Source organism: Hermetia illucens, chromosome 3, assembly GCF_905115235.1.
Source record: "Hermetia illucens chromosome 3, iHerIll2.2.curated.20191125, whole genome shotgun sequence".
In the NCBI taxonomy this organism is placed as follows: Eukaryota; Metazoa; Arthropoda; class Insecta; order Diptera; family Stratiomyidae; genus Hermetia; species Hermetia illucens.
Window position 1 is genome coordinate 178,120,365 of NC_051851.1, and position 15,246 is coordinate 178,135,610.

A 15,246-nucleotide genomic window follows, 5' to 3' on the forward strand; every position below is an offset into this window, starting at 1 on the left:
ATCAATACTGAAGTTCAATCAAGGCATTTCAGTGTATCTTCTTTTAAAGTCTGAAGAATAGCACAGTGAGTGCATGTAGGTTACTTAACTCTTATCATGCTTTCCTTTTGCGAACAATATTAAGATATTTTGTCTAAATACACGATTATTATCTGAAAAACAGAACTTCAGATTTGCTCAAATCAGATTAACTCCCGATCACACATACAAAACAGTAGCAACTTATTTACATTGGCTCAGTAGCTCTACTATTCGCTGTAAGTTCAATGTAATAACAATCTAAGATTCAAGTAAAACTCCACTACGCCACGATGCGCAACGTTGAACGCTGCATCCATGCTAAATCCCCCAAGACGATTTTCACGAAAACTTGGCACAGCCAAGCAAGCTAACTGATGGCTAGCTTACGCTTACTTTAATAAATTTTTCTCCAACCGCTCGGCAAGACGGCTCAGTTCCATCTTGACTTCGCCTTTGGCTAGATAAGTTTTTTTTCGCGGGCGATGTTTCGCGGACTGAAAATTGACTTTAGTGTTGTTGTCGCGCGATCGCGATAATCATGATCCGGTCAACATTTGGCACTTGGTAGTGCGGGTACCAGTAGGCGCAGCAGGAACCCACAAATAGATACACTCGATGCACCCAGGCTAATGAGAGAGAGTCATTTGAATATTATCTATCTGCATTTAGTGCAAAGTAACTTTCATGAAATTCGACACACAAATAATATCCGCGTTTAATAGCTTGTAATTTGTAATTCGTGGCATGTTACGGAGTGGCTAGTGGAACGCGGCGGATTAGTGAGAGGGTTGGGTGCACCCAAGTTTAGCGCAGAAGCGCATACGCGTGTGTATCTTAATTAGCGTGCTAGTTCGCCACTATTTTGTTTGGATATTTGCCGCTACAAAGTTGGGTCGTGAAATTAGTTTCGATTTTCACTACCTAAAGTGAAAATTTTAAGTGAATGTTTTGATCGTGCAAATTGCTCGCAATTTTCCCCGTAACTTCGAAATTGGACAACACTCAAAACTGGGAGTGGTTGCTACTGTTGCAGATACTTGGTTCTGTGTGTTTCCAGCAAAGGTGCTTCGGTAGTGAAACAACTCTGCAAATAATCATAGCCAGCTGTAACTCGATATCTGGGTGAATAGTGTATTGTACGCAAACAGAAGGTATCGGAATATTTGCACCACATATGTATCACCTGTTCGTTGTTGCAAATACCACAACAAATCAAATTGGAAGTGGCTCGAAAGTGAAAAGTGCGACCCAATAAAGTAGAATTAAGGATGTACGAGTATCTTACCTGCATATTAAACGTTGAATGTAGCTCGCATACTCATTAGTGCACAATTCATTTCCGGAAAAGGAGCGCATCCATGTTACTAAATCAAAGTCATATCTTTTATCGGATCCGAGCATCAATCTCATCCAAGTATGAATTTATCTTTTCGCGGTAATAAGTGGAACAAGAAGCACGACTGAGTCATTCAACAGTTCAGCGCTTTCAACAATTGAATTCAACGAATAGTAAAATGAGGATTTACAGGTGGGTCTACTGATGCTTATCACCTTTACGCATGAAATTTTTATGAATTTTTCAAAAAATTAGGTGATTTCAGATTTATTTCTCCACGACCTAAAATGCAATGGAATAGATTAATATTTTTTTTTTTGCTACACACGAAATTACCTTAACATTTAAATTACAATAAAAATGTTGATGATATTTAAGCTCACGAGTTGAGTTGAGTTATGACGGTGATGTGTTTAGAAACCGCGAAATGCATTCATTTATTCGACATTTAAAGAACGTGCGATGGAAAGCTATAGTTTCGCAAATTTTTATATTCAATTAGTGGAGATGATTTTGCAATTTATTTCGCATTTTGACTAAGCAGTTGGTCAAGGATTGGAGGCAGGAGGTATACTTTTGGTGTGCTGGGTCTTTGTAGACTATTGCATAGAATTTAAGTTGCCAGAATATGTAGTATTTGCAATCATATAATAGAATAGGAGACTTTGGAATGCGTAACGTACCCTAGTCTTCTTTTTCTTCAGCCTTTGTCCCGTTCACAAGCGGGGTCGGCTCGTCGTGATCGGCTTCGCCATTTGGCTCTATCGAATGCCTGATCTAGGTGCAATCTCGAGGCTTTTAAACCCCCATCCAGCTTATCAAGCCACCGTTGCTTACGTCTGCCTTTTGGTCGTTTACCATCGACTTCGATGTTCAGACCAATCTTGGCAAGTGAATTCTCGTTTGCACGAATTGCGTCACCATACCATCGAAGACGCCTCTCTCGCAACTTTTCCACGATCGGTGCAACCCCATAACGATCGCGGATATCCTCATTTCGGATGTGATCCAAACGTGTGACGCCACTAGTCCAACGTAGCATCTTCGTCTCCATTACCGCAAGACGCCGTTCATTGTCTTTTATAGTCGGCCAACACTCAGAACCATAGAGAGCGACTGGACGGACGACATTGCGGTAAATTTTAGATTTGAGACGTTCGTTGATACGTCGATCACAAAGGACACCAGTTGTGGAACGCCACTTCATCCAGGTTGGGTTAATGCGTGAAGCAATTTCATAACGCAGTTCTCCATTGGCTGATAGCGTTGACCCGAGGTATTTGAATTGCTCAGTTCTGGGCAGATCACTGCCGCTGACAGTGATTGTGCCTGTTTCATGGGGATCGGTTGTCAAAAATTCAGTTTTGTTTAGATTCAATCTGAGACCGTGTTGCATGAGGCGATCATTCGATTTTTGAACAAGTTGCTCGAGATCATTTTTGCTATCAGATGCTAGGAAAACATCATCTGCATAAAGCAGTGTGTAGGGCGCTGGACGTTGGATATCTCGTGTGACGGTGTCCATAACAAGGACAAAGAGGAGTGGTGAGAGGGCACTTCCTTGATGAACCCCAACAGAGACACGAAGCGGTTTTGATACACCCGCCATACTTCGAACTTTACTTTTCGGGTCGTGGTAGAGCAATTGAATCCAGCGCACGAGTTCTTCTGGCACGAAGTGTTGTCGTAAAGCATACCAGATGAGTTCGTGTGGTACACGGTCAAACGCTTTCTCTAGATCCAGAAAGGCAATGTAAAGAGGGCGATGCGTCTCACGGTGTTTCTCCATGAGTAACCGCGCAGCGTGTATTGCGTCAGTAGTTCCGCAGTTCTTGACAAATTCGGCTTGATTCACGATTATTTCAACGATTTCGCGAATACGGTTGTCAAGAATGCGTTCAAAAATCTTCATGGTATAGGAAAGTAACCGGATCAGAGGTAATTTGAATATTCTGCTGGGCTACCTTTCTTTTTCTATATTGAAACAGTGGTACTTTCTTGCCAGTCAGATGGTGTTCTTCCTTCCTGAATAACCCGGTTAAAGAATTCACTGAGCCACAGTGTTGGGTCCCAGCTCTTCGCTTTCCAGAGCTCAGATGCGATGTCGTCAGGTCCTGTTGCTTTCCACGATTTCATTTGTTTTATTGCCTCCTCGACTTCAGTTGGGCTGACTGGTGGGACTGGTCCAAACGTCGGCAATTATTGTGGAAGTGGAGGATGAGCAAATTCTTCTTTATTCTATCCGTTGCGGCTCGACGATCAGTAAGCAAAGTACTGTTCTTGTCATTAACGCAACAGAAGTGTTCGATATCCTGTGTACGTTCGTTACGGCTTTTAGTAAGTCGATACAGATCTCTCTCGCCATCCCGAGCGTCCAGTTTATCGTAAAGATTTTTGAAATGGTTCGCTCGGGTGACAGCGACCGCTTTCTTCGCTTCCCGGTTGGCATTCTTATAAGTTTGCCAATTAGCAGGCGTTTTATCGTCGAGAAATTTGTGGTAGAGGCGTTTCTATTCACGGACCTTCATTTCAACATCATCATTCCAAAGCCAAGTATCTCGGTTGATGTACCGCTTACCCGGCTTGGTGACTCCGAGGGTTGCAGAGGCCGCTTTGTGGATCGTGTCTTTCATTTGGTTCCATGATTCTTCCACATTCGTAATGGTTGGCAATCGTATGAGTGAGACCATTTCTTCTTTCTTCTCACCAAATCGCCACCATTTTAATGCGCGGCGGGCCAGTGCGTTCCTCACGCCGTTTTATCGGTGGCTTAATTCGCAGGACGGCAATCAACAACCTATGTTGAGGTGCGATGGTCTCATAGGGAACGACTTTGCAATCAGTGACAGTGGTAAAATGTTGGCGTCTTATGAGAATATAGTCGATTTGCGTTTTACTGTTCCTACTATAAAATGTGGGAAGATGAGACAATCGTTTGATGAACCATGTATTCATAAGTACAAGGTCATGGGTGTCCGCAAAATGGATTATACGCTCGCCACCTTCATTGCGCGCTCCGAACCCCTTTCCCCCATGGCACCTGTTATCGTCTGCCTTTTCACCCACATGACCATTAAGGTCGCCGGCAATGATTGTGTAATCGTCAGCAAGCACGTGACAAGTCTTTTCATCGAGAAGTTGCCAGAAGGCATCTTTCTCGGCATCAGGTCGGCCTGTCTGTGGTGCATACGCTGTGAAGAAATGAATAGTGCGATCAGCTGATATAATGGTGAGCTTCATCAGCTGATCATCAAATCGTTCGACTACTTTAATGGCATCACGGAAACCCTCTGAGATGGCAATGCCAAAACCATATTGAGTGTGTGGGTTATCAAAATAGAAAAGTTTATACTCATTTTTACCGCGTTCGCGTTCAATGTCGCAGTTTTTGGCACCAGACCATCGGGTTTCTTGCAGAGCACAGATATCAATGCTCCTTTTTCGAAGGCTCTTGCGAGTTCCTCCGTCTTTCCAGTTAGGGTACCAACATTTAGCGTGCAAACACGTATTTCTTTTGTTCGTTTTGTTCGGACTGACTTGCTTACGTCCTGACGCCGTCCTTACGTCAAGTACCCTAGCCGATTTCTCGACAGGACCGGGGCCCGTCCTGCCGCGTCGACTGAGGTGGATGCCCTAGCATTTCTCCGAGGTTTATGACTCAATCCGATCATCATATTTGTAACGACATTGTATGCATTTTCTTGGTCGACCTGTCGCGGGGCCTGTCACCAAGAGAGATCAGGTAGGATCTAGCATAGTAGAATAACTCCATCTATACTCTATTTATCTCTTTCCCTGATCTCAGCATTTTATTTAATTTTTGTTTTACTGAGGATAGTACAGAGTACGTTGCCTCAAACCCTCCTCCTTTACCTGGGCTTGGGACCAGCATACTATGTTAATAGCATGGCGGAGTTGCGTAACGTACCCTAGTACGTGTTGAAATGTCAATATTTCAGTTTATTAAATCTAAACGTCTCAAACATTATTATTATTATTCTGTTAAGGGAAAGTCGCACCGCGTCCTTGAAGAACTATTGTGCCCCTTTTACTGGTTATAGTGTACCTATTGATCATAGTATCTCAAGTAGGCCTATAACCGTTAGGAACTTTAGTACGTTCCCTACTTCAAGATCTTTCAGCTTTGCATCTGGTATTAAGTGTTCTCCCAGATGCCTCAACCTACTTTGCACAAGTGCCGGACAGTGTCCCAGGACGTGTATAGAAGCTTCGTCCTCCTCCTCGCAAAACCTGCAGGCAGTGTCCGTAGATATCCCTAGTTTCCCTAGGTGATAGTTCAGCCGACAATGACCAGTGAGAATTCCACTATGATCCGGAGGTTGTTTTTAGTGAGGTTTAAGCAATCCTTTGTGCGTATGGGTTCGTATCTCCCAATAAGCACCCTGGAATGCTCCATCCCTGGTAGGCCCGCCCAGTATAGTTCCCTCAACCGTTCCTCCATGCCATGAAACCGTTTTCGATTCCACAAAAGGGTTCTGGTCCGTGTAAAGGCGTCCCTGCTCTCTTCTTGGCTAGTTTGTACGCTGCCTCGTTGCCTTCCAATGCAGCATGGGCTGGAACCCAAAGTATCCAGACCTTGTTGGACGAGCCGAGTGTATTCAGTCTCTCAATGCATTCCCATACCAGTTTAGAATTCACCTGGTTGGACCTAAGTGCCTTGATCGCTGCTTGGCTATCGGTGAGAATAGCTATGTTCTGCCCCCTATAGTTCCTTTGCAAATTAAAGGAGACACATTTGTCTATGGCGTATATTTCCGCCTGGAATATACTAGTGTACCTGCCCATTGGCTCAAAGTACATTTTCCTTGCATCAATGACACCGGCACGCGCTCCCTCTGCTGTGAGGGATCCATCAGTGCACCAAGTAATCAATTGCGGGTTAAGCCGTATGTCGCAGCCACGCTCTCCCAGTTTGCCTTGTTACTCCAACTTGTTTCAAATCTCCTATCGAAGTGAAACCTCGTTGTCATGTTATCCCTTGGTATCACTAATTTGGGATATCGCTTAGAAAGAATATCTCTCCCCGCCTCACTCATACTATTGGCCATCCTGAATATTGATCTCCTTGCCTGCATCTGTATGTGTAGATGGAGAGGGGCTAATCCCAGAAGGACCTCCAGGGATGGCGTTGGGCATGTCCTCATTGCCCCACTGATACATACGCAAGCCAGCCTTTGAAGCTTATGTAATTCCCTGGCTTGTGTGCTGAGTTGAGTTCTTCCTGCCCAGATTACCGCTCCATAGGTAATCATTGGTCTTACTGGATATTGCAGTATATATCCAAAGTAGTATCTTCGGGCTGCAACCCCATTTTTTTCCTGCTATGGATCTGCAAGTCATCAGAGCCCTCGTGACTTTCCGACATATGTCTTCCAGAGTAATTTTTGGTCTAGCGTAATTCCCAAAAATTTGACCTCTGTTTCACGTTTTACCTCCATATCATGTAATGTTATGGCTCTCAGGTGATCAAGCTTACGCCTCCTAGTGAATGGTACTATGGTGGTTTTGGCTGGGTTGATCCGCAGTCCCACCTTCCTGCACCAGGCACTAGTCTAAGCTAGACTAAACCTAGGTTGTTGTTTAGGATCTGCGGGATCCTAAGTCCCCATCCACTTGATGGTGGATCGGACTAAATGAGGAGCAACTTACTCCCTCGTTTTTTAGTCCATGGATCCCTAGTATTGGAGCGTAGCACCCCAAGCACCTCTGCCCTGGGAGCAGCGTGACCGAAAGTGCCAACAGGTGCAGATCCTAAACAACAACCTAGCTTTAGTCTAGAATAGACTACAACGACTGGTGTTTTAAGTCCAATATAACTCGCAACCTTGTCGTGTTTTTGCGATGATAAAAGGGAGCGTCTTTCCACCTGTTGGCACTTTCGGTCACGCTGCTCCCAGGGCAGAGGTGAGGCAGCGTCTGATGAGTTGTCTCTGCCCTGGACGAAACCGTCAGTCAAATTTTTGATTTTTTCAATTCTTAATGCTTGGGGTGCTACGCTCCAATACTAGGGATCCATGGACTAAAAAACGAGGGAGTAAGTTGCTCCTCATTTAGTCCGGTCCACCATCAAGTGGTTGACTGTCTTAGCTGGACAGCTGGCCTCATATGCGTCAATGACGATTGCGTTGAGGTTTTCCACCACCGTTTCTAATTCCAGTTCGCTCCTGATGTCACCGCCCCCTTGAAGGTGGGCAATGTTGTTGCTCAAGCGCATTGCATAGGATTCCCAATTCGTTCTCCTGGGATTCCTTATTATTCTTTCTATTTCGGAGTTTCCCTCAATGTCGAATCTGATTATCCTGTGATTAGACATAGAGGGTTCATCCGACACCCTCCAATTCCTGACCATTCCGTTCATTAGGGTATTTCGTAGAGTTATATCTAGTACCTCTTGTCTGGTGCTGGTCACAAATGTTGGAGTGTTCCCTACGTTGTATATTTCTAACTTATTGTTAAGAATAAATTCAAGATTGGTGTCGCTGCTTCCCCAGACTTCGTGGTGAGCGTTGGCATCGCAGCCGAGAAGAAGTGTTAACGCCCTCTTCTCGCAATACTTCGTCAGTTTTGCGACTTGTTCCGGTGGAGCCCGGATTTCGTCTTCTGGGAAGTATCCCCATGCCACAATTGCCTCTCGAGTGCTCCTCCCGGCTTCCAATAAGACCTGGATAGCGACAATGTCCCCGGTTAATAATTCTGAAAGACATGTATTTTTAATTACGTTTAAGAATTATGCAAGCTCTTGGTTTTTCACAAGAGGAGTCCCAAATTATCTGCATGCTTCCTCCTTGCAGACCGCGAATCTGCCCCCGGTACACCCAGGGCTCCTGAGCCAGCATTATTCCAATGTTCTCCTTGGAACTTGCTTTTGCAATTACTGCAGATGCAGCTCTCGCAACATATTCTCAACCATATTCCCGCCTTCAAATCAAATGTTTCTTAACCCATTCCTTCCAAATAAAGGCTATTGTAAGGACCTAATGGATGGAAGAGATCAGATATTAACAAGACAGTCTTTTCGTATGGTAGGAATAGCAGAATAGCAAAAAAAGATTCGACTTAATTAGCTTTCATTGGTCTTTATCTAAATTTTCTTTTTCATTGAAGAGATGCAGTTCTGAGCAGAATTGTAATCCCAAGCTTCTCTCCTTTTCCATTTCTGCAGATACAATCATTTGATATGTATTTCTAAAAAAATATAGCCAATCTAGAAGCATTTTAACTGACCTCACCAAGAAGGTTTCGTGAATTGTTACTGTGTAACTATCGTGTCATATTATGTCATAGCCACCTGCGTGGGATTTTTCATTTGTCTCCATTCTATCGATATTGCTGGGCTCCATCAAACCTAGGTATCAAGTTAAGCCCACATGAAAGTTGACATTGAAATTTAATGAACTTGTAACCTGTCTTTGGTTCGAGAATATGAATGCTGATAGTGAGAATATTCCTATGTTAAGCTTGAGTGTTACTTGTGCTAGTGATCAATGTAATAAAAGCTTTAAAAAAAATAGTTATTGTTGGTCTACGGATCAAAAAAGGTGATGAAGGCTGTCAAAATAAAATACTTAAATTACGCATTTAAATACGAGTATAAACGTATAATCTGAAAAATTATTCGTAAATATGGTTTGGTAAACAAATAACCATTAACAAAAAGTTGAATTTAATACAAAAAAAAATCGTTGTAAACTTTTTATTATCTTGTGATGCTATTTTCATGCAAAAAAATATATTTTTGATTTATTCATCGTTCTAGTGACAAATTTAGAATCTGTAGCCCAAAATATTCAAAAATATGTCAACTGTCATTGTGTTATTAATAAAAGGATTTGAGTATTAATCGGAAAGTGTAAAAGGAAGCCATCCTGCCAATTATCACGTTCACTGCCGATATTAAACTCTATAATGACCATGAAAATTGGTTAGCACACTGAACAATTCCTGCTGCAACCGTTCCATTACTAACATGTCAGTTGGCATTGGCCCAGATTCTTCCGACGCAGGCATCTATTGTCATCTGCGCTCCTTGATTTCGCTGAAAGATTACCAATTACGCTTTAGGCTTAACCCCCATATACATATTAGGCGAAGACGGCTTTACGGTTTCTTAGCAGGGCACAGGCAAATCGTCAGACGCTGCATCACTTCTGCCTTGGGAGCAGCGTGATCGAAGTGGCGATTATGACGTTTTGTGCAAGTTGGTGTTGTCATAAAACAGGATGACTCAGCCTTGCCAGCCAACTCTTTTTCATCGAATGGTCTTATTTTCATGATAAAGTTACACTTCACCGATCTGGAACATTCCCCAAGGTACTCGATCTTGCCAGTTCCACCAAACACAGATTAGTGTCTTTTGAGGTCGAGATTGTCTGTCCTATTCGGTTTTTTGCGTGTTTTCTTGTGGCGCCCTCTTTATGTTGCATTTCTGGATCTAGAGAGAGCGCTTCATCGTGTACATCACATACTGATCTGGTATGCCCTGCATCAACACCTAGTGCCAAAAAACATCGTGCACTGGGTTAAATTGCTTTACTGCGGCTCGAAATCCGGCAGGTATATCAGAACCGTTTGGTGTTTCCTTTGGTGTTCATCAATGAAGCGCCTTCTCATCATTCCTCTTTGTTCTTGCTATGAACTCGCGTCACATGGGGCATCTAAAGCTCAGCGTCTTGCACACTGCTGTTTGAAAATGATGCTTTTCTAGTATCTCATAAAAAAGCTGATTTTGATTAATTTGTCCAAAAATGGAATGATCACCTCATGCGTCACGGTCTTAGGCTGAATCTGAATAAAACAGATCTTTGTCGACCGATTCAAACGAAGCATGCGCTATCAGTGGCAGCGAGAACTGCACGATTTGAATATTTCGGATCAGCCAATGATGAACTGCGTTATAAAATTGTTTTACTTATCAACGTGGATGAAGTGGTGTTCTTTGTAAGTCAGGCACCAACGAGAAAGTCAAATTTAAAATGGTTTCCGCCCTGTCGCCCTCTAAGGTTGAGTGCGCTGGCCGACTATCAAAAACAATGAACGGCGCATCGTGGCTATGGAGAAAAAAGTATAGTGTTGGCCCCGCACAATACAGGAAGTTAGTATTGTACAACTTGCGTAGCGCGTGAACTTTTACCGGGTTGTTGGAAGAGGCAGTATCTCCTCTGGATTAACCTTAGGATATTTTGATTGTTGTGGAGTTGTTGATCTACTATGAAACCACGAGGAGCATCCGGGCTCAAAACTTGACGAGACGACACCCGCTATTATAGGGGTCGCTTAATTAGTGATTGCTACGGAAACATTCGGAAATACATAAATCGACTCTGTTTCAACATCGAGGGATGATTTTGTCAGTGCGTAGCTTCAATAATATCCAGCATAGGTCGATAATGTGCTGTGTTTCTACCGTGGCAGGTCCTTAGATTGAGGTATGTGTCATAATAGCGCTATTACTGATTGCTGATACCGCTGATGCAGATTGGGCCTGATTGGGTCTACTTTTGTGATATTCGTCATTGTAAGTTCAAATGACGGTGTAACAATAGCAGGTTCGATGTTTAATGCTGTTGTTAGTGGTTGAATGGGAGGGATAATGGTCATCATGGTGATCATCACTTTCCGGAAAGACCGTTGGATCATAAGGCTAAATTCGAAATTTTCTGGATCTATTCACAGCTGTAACTATGGTGCATGTTGCTACGGAGCCTTTTCCGCCACTTGCCTCATTGTAATAACCATCCCCGAATTACTAGGAAGCCAGGCCGTTTTTTGATCATAATAATTACTCGATCGTCTCATGAAGCAGGGACCTGAAGATGGTGAGTAGTATGCGGGGGAACACAAAATATTATAATCCCCCGGGATCGAGCACCATTTATCAGATCAATATTTTTTGTGGGGGTGCTATGACCATCTAATAAAAGCAATACAGGTCAATCTATTGTAATCCCACTGCATTCCACAAAGTGTTTAAACCACCCGAAAAACAATTCTGCAGCATCCAAACTGATTAGCATTAACTGAGGGTCCATCCTCTTTTTGGAAAACACCATCATAGGGAACATATATTGCCAACTCTACTGTAATAATTGCACCTCTTCCGCGTAAAAATGCGACGAAGGCGGCCGAAAAAATTTATGAAGTTTATGGGTCCGATACGGTAACAATTCGCACAGCACAGCGTTGGTTCGATCGATTTCGTTCTGGTGTAGTGGATGTCGAAGAAACACCCCGTACTGATAGGCCAATTGTCGTAGAAACCGATAAAATTGTCGAAATCATCCAAGTAGACTGGCATGTGAGCATTCGCCCGATTGGCCAGGAACTGAGTATAGACCATAAAACCGTTTGGAACCATTTGCAGAAGATTGGATTCCAAAAAAAAGCTGGATGTTCGGGTGCCACACGAGTTGACGCAAAAAATCTCTTGCATCGAATCAACACCTGCGATGCACTGCTGAAACGGAACGAATTCGAACCATTTTTGAAGCGGGTGCTGACTAGTGATGAAAAGTAGATCACGTACGACAACCTCAAGCGAAAAAGATCGTGGGCGAGCCGGCGCAACCCATCGTCAAGCCCGGATTGACGGCCAGGAAGGTTTTTCTGTGTGTTTGATGGGATTGGAAGTGAATCATCCACTATGAGCTGCTCAACTATGACCAGATCCACAATTCGGTCCTCTACACTGAGCAACTCGACCGTTTGAAGCAGACGATTGACCAGAATCGGTCAATAGGGATGGTGTTGTGCTCCACCAGGACAACGTTCAGCCTCACACATTTTTGATGACGCACCAGAAGCTACGGAAGCTCGGTTGGGATGTCCTATCGCACCCACCGTATAGTCCGGATTTGGCACCAAGTGATTACCATCTTTTCCGGTCCATGCAAAACGCTCTTGGTGCTACTAAATTGGCCTCAAAAGAGGCTTGCGAAAACTGGCTGTCTGAGTTTTTTGCAAATAAGGAGGGGGGGGGGGGGGTTTATAAGAGGGGATAATGAAGTTGCCTTCTAAATGGGAACAAGTTTGCGAACAAAACAGCGCATATTTGATTTAAATCGGATAATTCTAAGTATGCTAAATAAAGTGTCAAATTTTGATCACAAATACGACAGTTCTTTTTCCCCAACTCAATAGTATAAATTTTAAAATTGATCAACAACTCCTCTGTTGAACCCGGCAGCATGCGCACCTGAAGTGCTTTCGGGTTTTCTTGTTGACATTTCAGGGTGTCTTTTCAAGAAACATTGAATCCAGTCTTTGCCAGCTTTTTGTTTTTGAGTGTTGAACGGATGGGTTGACGGACTTGACTTTCCTTTTTACAATAGTTTGAAGAAAATGATTTGCAGCACCTACAGCTTTGCCCATTTCCTGTCCGCCCAATCACCTCTATTAGTCTTTGTCTTAGCACATATGGACTAAACAAAGACACTCTTATGCACACACCCTGATTGACACAGAGGCAAACATACGTGTCATAATCACAGGAACTCGAAACAGGTTAAACTGGGGGTTGTCAAGCTGAGGTACCCCATCGTCCGGTCAGAAGTGCCTAAAAGACCGAGTACTCTGTATTGCCCGCTTTCCCCTCTTGACCGCATTTCCCTTATTTCAGTGCTTAGAATTCAGGCGTCTGAGCAGTCCAGTCAAGTCTGCCTCTGCGAAGGGAAAGAAGCTCTGCATTAATTGTATGAGCCACAAATCGAATAAACCTTGCAGGTCAAGCAGGAGGATCTTTCTCTATAAAAGGAAGCATCTAAAAAGACAAGGGAGATTTCGAAAAATTGAATTCTATTATAATTAAACCAATCCCTTTCGAAATATTTCAAGTTTCAAGCCAGACCACCATCACTAAATTGTGCGTTGTGTTTGACACATCCTGCAAAAGATGCTCAGGACTTCATGATTTTCTGCTCACAAGCAGAAAACTCTAGCATGATCTTGGGCAAATATACCGAAGATGGCATAAACATTACTACTCCAAAGTAACTATCAATTAATGAAGGTGAAAAATTTCCCATTGCTGAAGCTTCACTGAGCAAGGATTTTCTTAACGATGATATGAGACCAGAGGCACATAAGTTACAAAAACAAGTTAAACCGCTCTTAAAGTGCTCGAAACAATTTCAGAGGATATGCTGGGGAAAGGGATAACAACGAGTTCGAACGTAATATCGGAGTTCATTTCGATAGGGGTCACAATCCTGGCACATTGATCACCGACTTACAGACGAATTTCTGTCTTCATATTATTTTATCTGTCCCTAAGACAACATCCGAAAGATGCTGGAGGTGTAGATATTTAATTGGCGGTCCACGATTATTAAGATACAGGTGGTACACCAGAGTGGCGTTGAAGGTCGAATGGATAGTAATGGTTGTGGACCTACCTCGCTGCGGTTGTCATCACGTACTGCTCTATGGTGATGTTGAATGCCGAAGCGCTTTCTGTTTGATTCACTGGAATTGGACTAAGGATACCCGACTTGCGCATGCACATAACTACTAAGCTGGACTCGGTCTTTCCAAGATGCTTCAAGGAGAAAGAGTACATCATTACAAGTGGAACTTCCAAAGCTTCAGTACAGGGACTTTTTTCATGCGGCGCAATATTTTGTGTCCAGATGATTAGTAGACGCAGCACTGTTGACCGCAATACCTCCTGGTACCAAATGGCGCAATCGATCAAGACGAGCCGACCCCGCTTCTGAACGGGGCAAAAGCTGAAGAAGCAAAAAAAGGAACCTCCCCGAGGGAAATTTTTTAGATTTTAAGGCCTAGAAAAAAATGGCCGAATTAGGTTTCGGATTTTAGCGAATATAACCCTCCTTCAACCCAAATTTGCCAAATTTCTGGTCCCATATTTTTGGCAGAACTTTAATCTTGATATTAAAGTTTGATTTTATCTGATTCGGCCTTTTGCGGTCTTCCTGGTAAATCAAAATTGTTTGCCATTTGAATATCAATGAAAATATGCAATGAAATTATTATAAACCCATTTTCGCCACAAAATTTTGTGTCAATACCAAGGATGATAAGGCTTGATACCTTGTTCAATTAAAATGCTTAAATGTGAAAAATAAATATAAAATGAATGTAAATATTTACTCTGGGATATATAATCAGCAAAATAACAAAATTCGTGTTAATATTTGTTGGCGTTATCATCGTGACTTTTGCAATAAACATACGCATCAATGATTGTGAAATAAATCCATCTAAAATTGAACTACTGATTCGGATATGTATCTACGTGATTTCACTACTTAATTAGTGAAAACGTAATTTAGCTTTTCCGTGTATAGTTTACGTAAAAAGTTGATTTCACGTTAATATTTGGTTACGGAGATGCGTACCTCATTCTGTGAAGAGTTCCAGTTTTTAGCGCTCTATTAACTTTACTAGGATTTCGGAGTAGAATCAACTCCATTATTTTTGCATTATCTAAAGTATCTGGAACATGTAAGTGTGAATAATTAGCGGATCGCAGGTGTGATTCTTACATGAATTTAACCAAATTCTTCGCAAGCAGTTGTAAAATTACACGGTTTATGCCTAAATCAGGAATACCCAAGAACCCCTGAAACATGATTCTTTAGACCAGTGGGTGTTATATTTCCATGAATTCAGAATTTTAATGTCTCCATGATGCTCAAAACTCAGTTATTCTTCATAAGAATTGGCATAACGACGCACCTTAGCAAAAACGGTACACTTGCGTGAACACATAAAAACCGTTCTGCTATCTTAATATCTCATCTTTTTTTTTCTTCTCGAAATTACCAGACCTAAACAAATAAGATACTGCAAAATACCAACGCCCAATGATTTTAGCAGAATTAAATGAATAAAAATTACTTTTTTGTTCA

The 15,246-nt window shown here is 42.5% G+C and overlaps 1 protein-coding gene across 2 annotated transcripts in view; it reads left to right on the forward strand.

The window, feature by feature from the left end:
• Positions 1 to 15,246, forward strand: part of LOC119650668 (GTPase-activating protein CdGAPr) — a 280,038-nt gene that overhangs the window by 180,664 nt on the left and 84,128 nt on the right. The window contains exon 1 of one of the 2 annotated variants that reach the window (XM_038053617.1): positions 458 to 1,549. The exons of the other annotated variant lie outside the window; for it this stretch is intronic. The gene's annotated coding sequence lies outside the window, so the exon portion shown is untranslated. Of the gene's footprint in view, positions 1 to 457; positions 1,550 to 15,246 lie in introns of those variants that run through there. 2 annotated transcript variants of the gene reach the window in all.